The 11449-nt window shown below is 39.5% G+C and overlaps 1 pseudogene; it reads right to left on the bottom strand.

Annotated features, from left to right (window-relative positions):
• Positions 1-4774: 4774 nt before the first annotated feature.
• LOC101171798 (general transcription factor II-I repeat domain-containing protein 2A-like) lies at positions 4775-10258 on the bottom strand (annotated as a pseudogene).
• Between the last annotated feature and the right edge of the window lie 1191 nt (positions 10259-11449).

The raw sequence follows: 11449 nt of genomic DNA on the forward strand, positions 1-11449 counted from the left end.
ACAGTCATCCAGCTCATCCAGCTCATCCAGCAAGATGACAGGCTATTCTTCTTGTTTATTTCATCATCAAGTTCCCGTCTGGTTTATTTTGATAATATATAAGGGAAATTTAGGTTACAAAAGGAAACAGGAAATGAAAATATGGAGGTCGAGCAGATCTTGACGCTACATAGTTTGTCCAATGCACTGCACCCTAAAACAAGGAAGTTCACAGCAGCAGAGACAGAAAGAGCTTTGTGGTGAACCACTGGCTCAGATAGCAAGTCCATTTGAGGTATGAAAATCTTAATAACCAAATTACTCTCCCTCAGAGCTGATTAACCAGGATGTGAGATAAGCAGATATTTATAGAAACAGAATTATCGGAATAACAAACTGAGTCATCATTTCAAGGATATCCAGCTGATAAACAAAAAGGAATATCTGCCCTCCAGACATGAGCTGTCCTTTCTTCTCCTATTTTGATGATATTCCTCCAGGATGCGTCATTTACAGCAGAAAACTTCCAATATAATGGCTGCTGACAAAATATTCTGCCTCTGGTCATCCATATACCTTCAAATTCTTATTATTCATCCTTTGTACCAGAAAGAATGTGACACACTTGGGGAAAAAACAGGAAGAAATGAGAAGCAGGACCAACTGTGGAGCAGGTGGTCATCTGAGACATGACCATGATTAATCCTGACAGGTAACTCCACTGCTTATCAAATGTGCTTGTGTAGTTATGTCCATCCTTCCAGTTTTATGTCAGTTTTATTCTGCAGTGTGTTGAGAGCTTAGAACCAATCCTAGCTGAAACAGGGTAAAGGGGGTTTGACATGTGTTCAAAAGGATACAAGTCATCAGTTAAAGGGCGCAAGTCAGAGAGCCATTCATCATCACAAAAACGCCAGAGGCCCTTTGGGGTTAATTTGTTAAAGTCCTCCTCCAATAAAAATAATGATTTTTGAGTTTTTGACATGTATTTGTGGCATTTGTCTTATGAAAGAGAACAAATTTAACAATAAAATCATTCCATTTTGCATTTCTGGGTATTTCTCCCTTTAAATTGCTGTCAATCAAACTATAGTAAAGACGGGGACATCTGCCTGTCCAGTGTCCATAAGGTGCAGGAGAAGAGAAGATGGCACACAACTGGATTCCCTGCAAGCATATTAAGTACGTCCAAGGTTGAATTTTGTTGTTGGCCACACGTATTTAAAGTTAAACATAAAGTTAAAGTCCCAAATGTGTTCTCTCCATTTGTGTTCTCGCTCTGACCAAGTGTGAAGGCTTGCTGTCCCGCATTAACCAAAGAGGGTAAAAAAAAAAAGGATAGAATTAGGGGACCATTTTATATTTGCCTCGATCAAAATAATAAGAAAAATATCAGGACCAGTGCTGGCTCTCCATCCTGTAGCCGGTCACTGTCTGGCCTCCAGGGAGCCACCTCATCTGGGTGAGCTCATGAGTGAGGTTATTTCTCCCACAGGATTTCTTCTGGTAACCCAAGAGTCCCTCCACTTCCACAGCATCACCACGACCAGAAGATGGAGTGGAAGCCCCTCTATGGACCAAGCATTTGTCATGATTATATTGTGTTTCACAACCTCAAACAGTTTTCTCTCTTATTCTTATGTTGTATAGGTATCTCTTAATATAGCAATAAAGAACACATTTCACTCATTTCTGAGGTATTCCTCTATAAAACCTGCACTCTGAGCACCAGCCCACGAAAACAAGTAGGTTCTCACAAGCTAACGTAGACCAGTGAGGAACAGCCCCTTCCAGTATGAGTCTGCACTGCCAGCACCGCCTCCATGCTAAGACACACACCAACTTTGTCAGTGGAGCTGGCGGTGATCGGCAAAAACTCACATTATTTACATCCATCTTTCCAAAAGTTTGGATGTTGTTTGTTTTCGTGGGCGAGACGCGGACACACTTCTGTGGCAGACTCTAGATTCACTGCATGAAATGTGCGGCTTCCACAAGAAGCTAAAGCTGGTGCCTCAGAGATCGAGTCGTTTTACTTCTGGGTTGGAAAATGAGCTGTGAAAATAACTCATATTTTATAAAAAAAAATGTGTCTTGTCTGTGCTAAAGGTTTATCGTATATATGGAAAGGGTTTACTCTAAAAGGCTTAAGATTAGCGTGGTATAGGCCCTCTAATATCAATTAAAAAATGTACCCTGTGAGAACAGTGCAAATAAAAGCATATTTGCCATGTTAAGACCATATCTATTACAGTACAACTGCACCAGACAGTAAAGCTGTAAATAGCGTGACAAAAAATGGCCTAAAAAATCTCTTTAACTTGCATACAAGAGTAAACATTGTTACTGTATTTACCTTTTTTCTTTTACCTTTATTAGTTCTCCTAAGCATTTGTGACAATGGGCACAGGACTGTGATCAACTGCTGCGGTCTCATCCACACCACAAGGCTGACACACAATCTCCACCATGAAGTCGTTTTGTGTAATAGCTGCATCGCCTCATCTCACACCTTCACACTGTTTACTGTAAAAACATGAAATGTCTCTAATCTCGTAAATATTTCAGATCTTAAAACTTCTCACAAATACCATTCCTGCCTTGCTCGTCCCACACACTCTACCTTGGATTCGAGCCAGCAACCAGCAACTTCAAATGTATTGATTGGTTGATGTGAAGAATTTCTTACTTAATGGGATAACGGGTGATGCCACACTGATTGCTTGAAAGCTCTGTTGGCAGTCAGTTACTTCCTAAAACAAATATGCATCAGGTCCACAGCGTACAAGTAAATACTTGGAAAAGAAACATGTATATGATATAACAAAAGTTTTGGAGGACAAAACAGAAACATAACCAGCAAAAACACTTATGGTAAAAAGTAGAAAGCCAACACTTAAGAAAACAGTTGAAATGGATCACTAGCACATTGTTTATATGTCAGAATATGCCTTTTAAAATTGATCATGTAATTTAAACACTCCGGAGTATCTGTTAACTCCTAAAGGATAAAGTTGTTTCCCTTTCGGCTTTTCCCATCAGGGGTCGCCACAGTGAACGAGTCGCACGGTAAACTTGGCAATGTTTTACGCCGGATGCCCTTCCTGATGCAACCCTCTCAAAGCAACCGGGCTTGGGACCGGCACAGAAGTAGAGAAGGGAACAGGGAGCAGCCCGGAGTCGAACACTGGTTTCACGGACGGAAGGCGCCGCAAACCAGCACGAGCTAAACCGGCTCCCTCCTAAAGGATAAAGACGGATGGAATTCTTCAATTAAGTGACTTATCCTCATAGGAATTGATTATGTAAATCAACAGTGATTAGAATGTTCATGCACTCTAAAAAGAGTATTTGGGCTGTAGTTGGAAAGATAAACTTTTTTACATTGAACTAACTTAATTATTTAGTTTGGTGAAAAGAAATCATTTTTCAACTTAAGAATAACACGTAGTTGTCTGACATAGTTATTTTACTTTCAATCTACGTAATTCAATTAAGTTGGTGTAACTTTGGTGTGAAGCTGTCAATGCGTCATGACGTCATAACCTAAGGCAGCTCAAGGAATTGTGGGATACCATTTTCTTTGGCTATCTGGGCAGATTGGGGTTTGAGTGTGAGTTTTTGTCCATGTGTTTTGTTGTCTAGCTGTTTTACTCTGTTTTAACTAGTAATTTAAACTGTTATGTTTATTTCTTTCTGCACCATGAGTTAGAGCTTGGGAGAGGATGATGACCTGCCCCCTTTTGAGGAAAAACACCGTCTCAACACATGTCTCATTATTATAGACAGAGTTCAGGACACAAGAACTACTGCCTTGTAATGTGAGACATTGCTGGGTCATTCATATCTTTGACATGTAAATTACAAGGCCCAGTGGTTGAAACATTAGAAAAATCAATTTAAGTTGTATAAATAAAAGAAAAGTTTAAGTTAGATCAACATATTAAATTGATTTGGATAGACATAAAAAATTAAGTTGAATAAACTAAATTCAATTACATGTTACCAATTGAAGTGATTCAATGAAGTTGGATCAACTTTTTTTCTTTTTAGAGTGTGATCTTATCAATATCTGGACAGTTTATAATGTGCAAGATCTATTAACTAAAAAAGTACTGAAAAAATCAAATTAAACTAGGTTAGAGCAAAGGCGTGATGGGAGTCTGCATGAGGTTGCACAGCCCATAGAATAATGCCTGATTAAAGACAGCTTTCTGGGTCATCTCCTCCCTTTTCAGGTTCACGTCCTGGTCCTTTGCCTGATGTGCATCATTGAAAAACAGCTGGATGTGTTGAACTTCAGTCCATCTTCTGCATGTATTGGCCCTCTAGCAAAACAAAGTTCAAAGTGTCTTCTTTTCCAATTCCCTTCATTATGAACAGAAACAGGAAGCTGTCGACCAAAGCAGTTCCTAATTTCCTACTGTTCTTCTTCTCTGCCTTTAGTCCCTTTAGAGCAGGGGTGTCAAACTCAAATGCACAGGGGGCCAAAAACTCAAAACACACATAGGTTGTGGGCCGAACAGGATAAACATTTATTGAACCAACTAAAACAAAACTTTTTTTGAATGTGAACATGAATCCAAACAGACAGTATACAATAGAGGCCTATCATTCCAAAAATAATTAAACTTAAAATATCTTGCTCTCCATTCAAATAGCCTATCTCCTGTCATTAAAGCTGAACATTTGAACATGCTGGAGAGAAATCTGAAAATAAAAATGGTTCTTTTAAGTAAAAGTTAAAATCTTAACAAATCAAAACATTCCATTTTTTTGCACTTATGCCAGTTTGTTAGAGGTTGATGCTTGGCATCTTTTTCTTGGCAACAAGTTCATTTATGTTTGGGCTTAGGTTCTGTGCTGTGGAGATTCTCAGGATGGACTTCAGGTGTTCATCTGTGAGACGACTCCTGTGTGACGTTTTGTTCATTTTCATCACAGAGAAAAGCTGCTCACACATATATGTGCTGCCAAACTCGGTCATTGCCTCAGGAATGAAGTGAATGAACTGTGCGGGCCCCACAGTGTCGTACTTTGCCTTTCGCGTTACATTGCAGCTCTATCAGCTCCTTCTGCATCTCTATAGGTGCAGTTTCCACGTCGACAGTGAACGGGTTCCGAAGCAAATCGAAATTACTTTTCTGTGCTTCAAAGTCACCAAAGCGCCGGACAAACTCAGTGCGAAGTGCGGTCAATTTATCAGTAAAGTGGTCATTTGGGAACACCGTAGTAGCGCTAAGCTGCTTCAAGATTACTTGGCAACAGGGAAAGTGAGGCAAGCATTTGTGTCTCCCATAAGCGCAGCTTCACTTGAAATGCCTTAACTGCGTCATACATGTCAGTGATCATGCGCTCCCGTCCCTGCAGCTGAAGGTTTAAGGCGCTGAGATGAGCAGTTATATCAGCCAGTAACGCCAACTCACATTTCCACTTTTCGTCCCGCAGAACTGTGGAGTCTTTTCCTTTATTGTCCATGAACTGACAGATTTCCTCGCACAGCTCAAAAGGTCGTTTGAGAACTTTCCCCCGACTTAGCCACCGCACCTCCGTGTGATAAGGCATGTCGCCAAACTTGGAATCTATTTCACGCAGAAACGACTGAAATTGAATTCAAATGTTGGGCTCTGATGAAGTTTACAGTTTGCGTTGCAGTGTCCATCACATGATCCATTTTTAGGACTTTACCGCACAGTGCTTCTTGGTGTATGATACAATGATATGCTGTCAATTCCCCAGGACAGTTCTCCTCCCGCATCTTTTGGCGCATCCTTCCCACTAGTCCACTTTTTTCACCGCACACCGACGGTGCCCCATCTGTTGTAAGCCCGACCAGTTTGCCCCAAGGCCGTTTCATGTCGGTTATACTTTGACATACGTTTTCAAATATGTCTTTTCCTTTTGTTGTCCTGTGCATTGATTTTATGTCCAATAGTTCTTCTGTAACGCACAAATTGGAGTCCACTCCACGGATGAAGCTGGCCAGCTGTGCAGTGTCAGTCGTGTCAGTACTTTCATCCACAGCAAGGGAGTATGCCTTCTTAGGTTATATTCTTTAAATACAGCCACATTACCGCCGCAAATGAGACACACAGGTTTACCGGTAATGTCAGTAAACATATACGTATTTTGCCATCGGTTTTGAAAGGCTCTGTTTTCAGAATCAATTTTTCTCTTGACCATTGTTATGGGCTAGCTTTAATTTTAGTTAATTAGTTAGAGATCAAGTTCATCTGACGTAGCTGACGGGAGAATAATCGAAGCTAGCTCGTTCAATAAAAGTCCCATAATCCACCGCTATTACGGTGCCCTTACGCGTGCGCTGTTCCACCTGGCAACCAGAGCCCACACCACCCCTCCCCTTTCGTTCTCACACACCCAGCTGCGTATGACAGGAGACGGGAGGCGCGGCTGCAGGGACAGAATTTCACTGTTTCAGGCTGTAAACTCTGTGATTTAATAGAGAATAGGAACCGAATAGAGGCGCAGATTTTTTTCCAAGCACTGAGCCCCTGCACCGCCGCCCCCACGTTAAATTTGCGCACAAGACAATTGCCCGGCAGCTGCCGCGGTAATCATAGTTGCCGTGGCAGCTGCAAAGAGCCTGCTGTCTCTCTATTATTGGTGCTTTATATTGCCATTAAAAAAAGTCATATAAAATGATCTCGCGGGCCGGATATAATTGTTGGCCGGGCCGGATGTTGCCCGCGGGCCACCAGTCTGACACACGTGCTTTAGAGATAGCTTCCACCATGTAATAGTATCTTGCATCACCCTGGCCCATAGCAACCACCTACTTGTCTTTCACTGCAACCACAAACTGTTTTGATATTTCTCTTAGGCTCCTTGGCCTCCAACCTCCGCATCAATTCACAAACATGTCCAAATCATTTCCATCTGCTCTCCTGCATTTATTGGCACAACATCAAACATGAGCTGTTTCTCTGATAGATTTATTCGTGATCCTATCAATCTTCCTCACTCCCAAAGAAAACCTCAACATCGTCATCTCTGCTACCTCCAGCTCTGCCTCCTGTCCCTTCAACAGAGTCTTCAAACCATCAACATGACTGCTCTCACCACTGTCTTCTAAACCTTTCCTTTCATTTTTGAAGACTTTCTTTCCCCTCAAATCAAACCAGAAACATTTCTGCGCCTGTTTACACCCAACTCCACCTCCTTTCCACACTCAGTTGCTGTGGATTGTTCACTGTAAGTACTTTAACGTCCTCCATCTTCATTTTTTTGCATTCAATGATTTCATATTTCCAGGACTCAAATCAGAATCATTGAATATCATCAAAGAGTTGTAAAGTAAACATTTTGGAAACATTGGAAGCTTCCATGTTTTTTAGTCCCTACTTTTAAGCAGTGTCAATAGTGATTTTATTAGTGGAAGACACAGTCACGTCATTTTTCAAAGTTTTTGTTGTTGTTGTTTTTGGCTTTGACCTCTGTTACTGTTTGTTTTGTCATCTATTTTTTATGACACCCAGTCTGGGCCAATGCCGTACATTGTCACTTTTGGTTTAACAAAATTAAAAATGAATTGTGATTTTAAATAATGTGTTTTGCTGAAAGGCTGATTAGTTTAGTCTAATGATAGAGCGCCAATCAGTAATGGATTTACCAAAAAAAAGCCTTTTACATTAACAGTCATCAGTTACGCAGCTAAAGATTTAAGTAAACACAAGCTGTTTCTGAAACCATGTTGCATTATTTGTGAAATAGGATTGAAAGTTTTCTGTATTTCAAACTAGAACAAATTGCATTAGGGCTTATGGGGTTTCATAACTAAAATGTTGTGCTGCAACAAAGTCAAAGGTGCAAATCCATATGGTTTTTCCTTGAATCATTATTCCATTTATGTCTAGTCTTTTGTCACATGTGAGCAGCTGTGGATCTGTGAGCACATGCATGAGGCCAATTTCCCCTCACATCCTTGTTAAAATGTATTTAGCTTCAGTGTAATTAGTTATTAGCATATGAAAGCCTATCTCAACAAATGGGCACGACAATGAAAGGCACAGCATGAAAGAGACAATGTGAAAACAAGACAGTCATCTAAGAAGTAGCTCGAGCCGAGCAGAGTTCCTGGAATCAAGCACACAAACATTCCTTCACAGTTGTGACAAAAATACAAAAGGATCTATTGTGTTCTTGTAAGCATAGTCTTTTAAGGATTTCATCTGTATTCAAACTGTATCCTAGAGGCTCTTCTTGTGTGTGACAGTCCAACCCTGCAGCACTCATTCGTCCAACCTGACTGTTTTCTACCTAAGTTACAAGTAAGCACCAGGGAGATGCTGTTAATTAGTGGTATTTGGTTAATCAATCCCAAACAAATGTGAGCCCCTCCTCTGGTGGTTTTCTGCTCTGGAGCACTCAGGTGTGTCTTATAATACGATGAAAAACTACCAAGCGTTCAACAAAATCTTAGAAAGCCCCCTTAATTACTACCATCTGTCAATTTCTGTTGCCCATCAAGCTGAAAAGGCTTTAAGCCTAAGTCCAAAAAAGTTTGGAGTTCATCAACCCTTCACCAAAAAAACGTTTTAAAAATTAGAAAATTAGAGAGAAAGCAGAGAGCACCGGAAACTTTCTAGACTTATGTTTGACTAGACTTTATGTTACGTTACAATTAATTATAAAGCAAATGGGAAAAGTTTAATATTTTACAGAAATAATAACAGAAATCTTGAGAAGAATGTTCTTGACCAGGAAGGGGAAATAATTGGTAACGAAGAAAGATGTTCTAAATCGGAGGGGCTGTGGTAAAGTGATATGGCTTTTAATGTAATCAATCACGCAGTGTCAAACATGGGAGTAAACAGTCATTTACACAAAGTAATTATAAACAAAAGAACATAAATGACGAAATATGCATGTTCTGCAATTCAACCTGCAGTAGTTTAAAGAAAGCAGATATGAATTTACAACAAAAAGATGAGCTACATGAAATTAAACACACACCATCCACTTCTACTTTTATGTTTTATATTTGTTTAAACAATTACAAAACAATATACATTTCATTGTACACATTTAACAACATGCTAACATCTTCTTTTACTTTCAGTTTTTCCCTTCAAGGGTCGCCACATTGAATCAGCTTCCTCCGTCTAACCGTGTCTTCTGCATCCTCTAACACCAGCTACCTTCATGTCTTTGTTCACTGCATGCATAAACCTCTTCTTTGGTCTTCCTCTAGACCTCTTGTCTGGCAGCTCTAGACTCAGCATCCTTCTACTACCAATATATTCTGTGGACATGTCCAAACCATCTCAGTCCGGCCTCTCTGACTTTATCTCCAAAACCTCTAACATGAGCTATTTCTCTGATGTCCTCATTCCTGATCCTATCCATCATGGTCACTCCCAAAGAGAATCTCATCTCTGCTATCTCCAGCCCAGCTTCCCGTCTTTTCCTCAGTGCCACTGTCTCTAAGCCGAACAACAGCGCTCGTCTCACCACAGTTTTCTACACCGTTCCACTAAGGACTGTGGACCCTAGATCCTGATAATTCTCCACCTTTTTTATTAACAACATGGTAACAATATTTTCAATATTTTTTCAATTGAAAATCACAAAAGTATCACAGCAGGAAAAAAACATGTTTTATCATTAGCTATATAAACATACTTATAATTTAAAGAAACTCTTTTAGACCCAATACCAACTCTTATGGAATACAACAGACGTGAAACATGCATGAAAAAGCCAATATTGCCTCAGCCTCAGAATGGTTTTATTTGTCACCTAAATAAATCAATGCTCAATTACTTGCTTAATATCATATTCCTCTATTGGATTCATTTGAATCTTTTAACAGGCTGTATCAAAAAGCATTTGCAAAATCCTTGAATACCCTAATTGAAAACTCCCTTTTTTAAGGGCACTTTTAGCCTTTCTCATTTGGTTTGCAAATTTACCAATTTGAATGAAGGGATATGTGTCTGTGGTTTTGACAACTCTCCATGGCACATAACTGATTCATCTTTTCAAGATGAGAAAACAAACCGATTTTTACCATATAACCTTTGAGGGTTTAAGATCCCACAAGTACTTTAGACTTAGCTCTGGTCTTTTTATCTGCATACTAAATTTCACCACGACTTCCTCTTTGAATGCTCTTTACAGTTTGACTGGCGACCTGTCCAGGATGTCCTCTGCCTTTGCCCACGAGTGCCCGGGATTGGCTCTGGCAGCCCCTTGATCCTGAAAGGGACAAAACGGGTTTAGAAGATGAATGAAGGAATCTCACCATCATGTTAAACATCTTGGATATCTTGCTAGTTTCTCTTGTTCATTTAACTTGATTCTTTTTTGCTGTGTTTTCTCAAAATAAAAACATTCATGGGATTGAAATGATCAACAGATGAGAGACTTTTCTCTATCAGTCTTTGGAGTCCTTTTAGCATAACACAGTGGTGGAATGCTTTGTGCATGATTAGATGCTTTAGTCTTCAGAGCACAGAAATGATATCAAACACTGCTTAGAACTGACCAGAAAGGACAGCTTGTATAGACACAGCTGCTCTTAATTATTTATGATTATGTAATATCTGTAAATCCAAGGAAATAGAATTTAGATGCATTTTGTTTGAAGAAGATATGTTCAAGATATGTTGAACTTCACTGCATCACAGTGTCCAGTATTTTATTTTTTAGAAATAAAAAAAAAAAAAAAGAAGGAAAAAGCCTATGTGTGTAAGCGATGGCTGGCTGCAGTTTAAAGTGGGAAAGCTTGTAAGAGTTAAAGTGTTCATCTGTGTGGTAAATCATGTTAGCATGACAAGTACTCTGCAGATTAAGTCTGACAAAGAAGAGTTTTATTGTGCTGCTTGATGTTTTTCACTAATGACAGCCAGGAATGACATGTCTAATTGCATTAGATTAACCCTGCCCAAAGATGTGATGTGTAGAAAATGAGTCAATGAGATAAAAAAAAATGTGTGGTCTATTAAATAAGTCCAGCTGTAAATTTTACAACAGTTTACACAGCTTCTGCTCTGAACAGTTCTGGAAATTTGAGAAAAAACGTCCAAACAGATGTGCATTTATTTAGCATTTATTTAGCAAGCACTTTCATGCTGAGCAACTTTAGATACAGACACAAAACTCGAGTCAAGGTTCAACTCCTTCTGCAAAAAATGTCTAACATGCCGTTTTTTTCCAAGTGAAAAGGGAGGTGAAGATTCATTTCTCAGTATAGTCAAGTTGGAAGTGAGGCTGCTTTACTTGCAGAGTTATTTTCTTTTAGATTGTCTCTTGTAGTTAGTAGTTTGGCTTTCTGTTCTGTCTCCCTCCCATAAAAAATTTGTTTTTTTTAAACACTTCACTGCTTTTTGACACTTCTTTGATTTTGACTTTTGAACAAGTCAGTCATATGATTTACATGAGATGTCCAAAGCAGTTTACATTACAGATTATATGTAATGGCACTGTGTGTCAGATTACACATTACATT

Source organism: Oryzias latipes, chromosome 7 (assembly GCF_053564925.1).
Source record: "Oryzias latipes strain Hd-rR chromosome 7, Olatipes_Hd-rR_3.1".
Taxonomy (NCBI): domain Eukaryota; kingdom Metazoa; phylum Chordata; class Actinopteri; order Beloniformes; family Adrianichthyidae; genus Oryzias; species Oryzias latipes.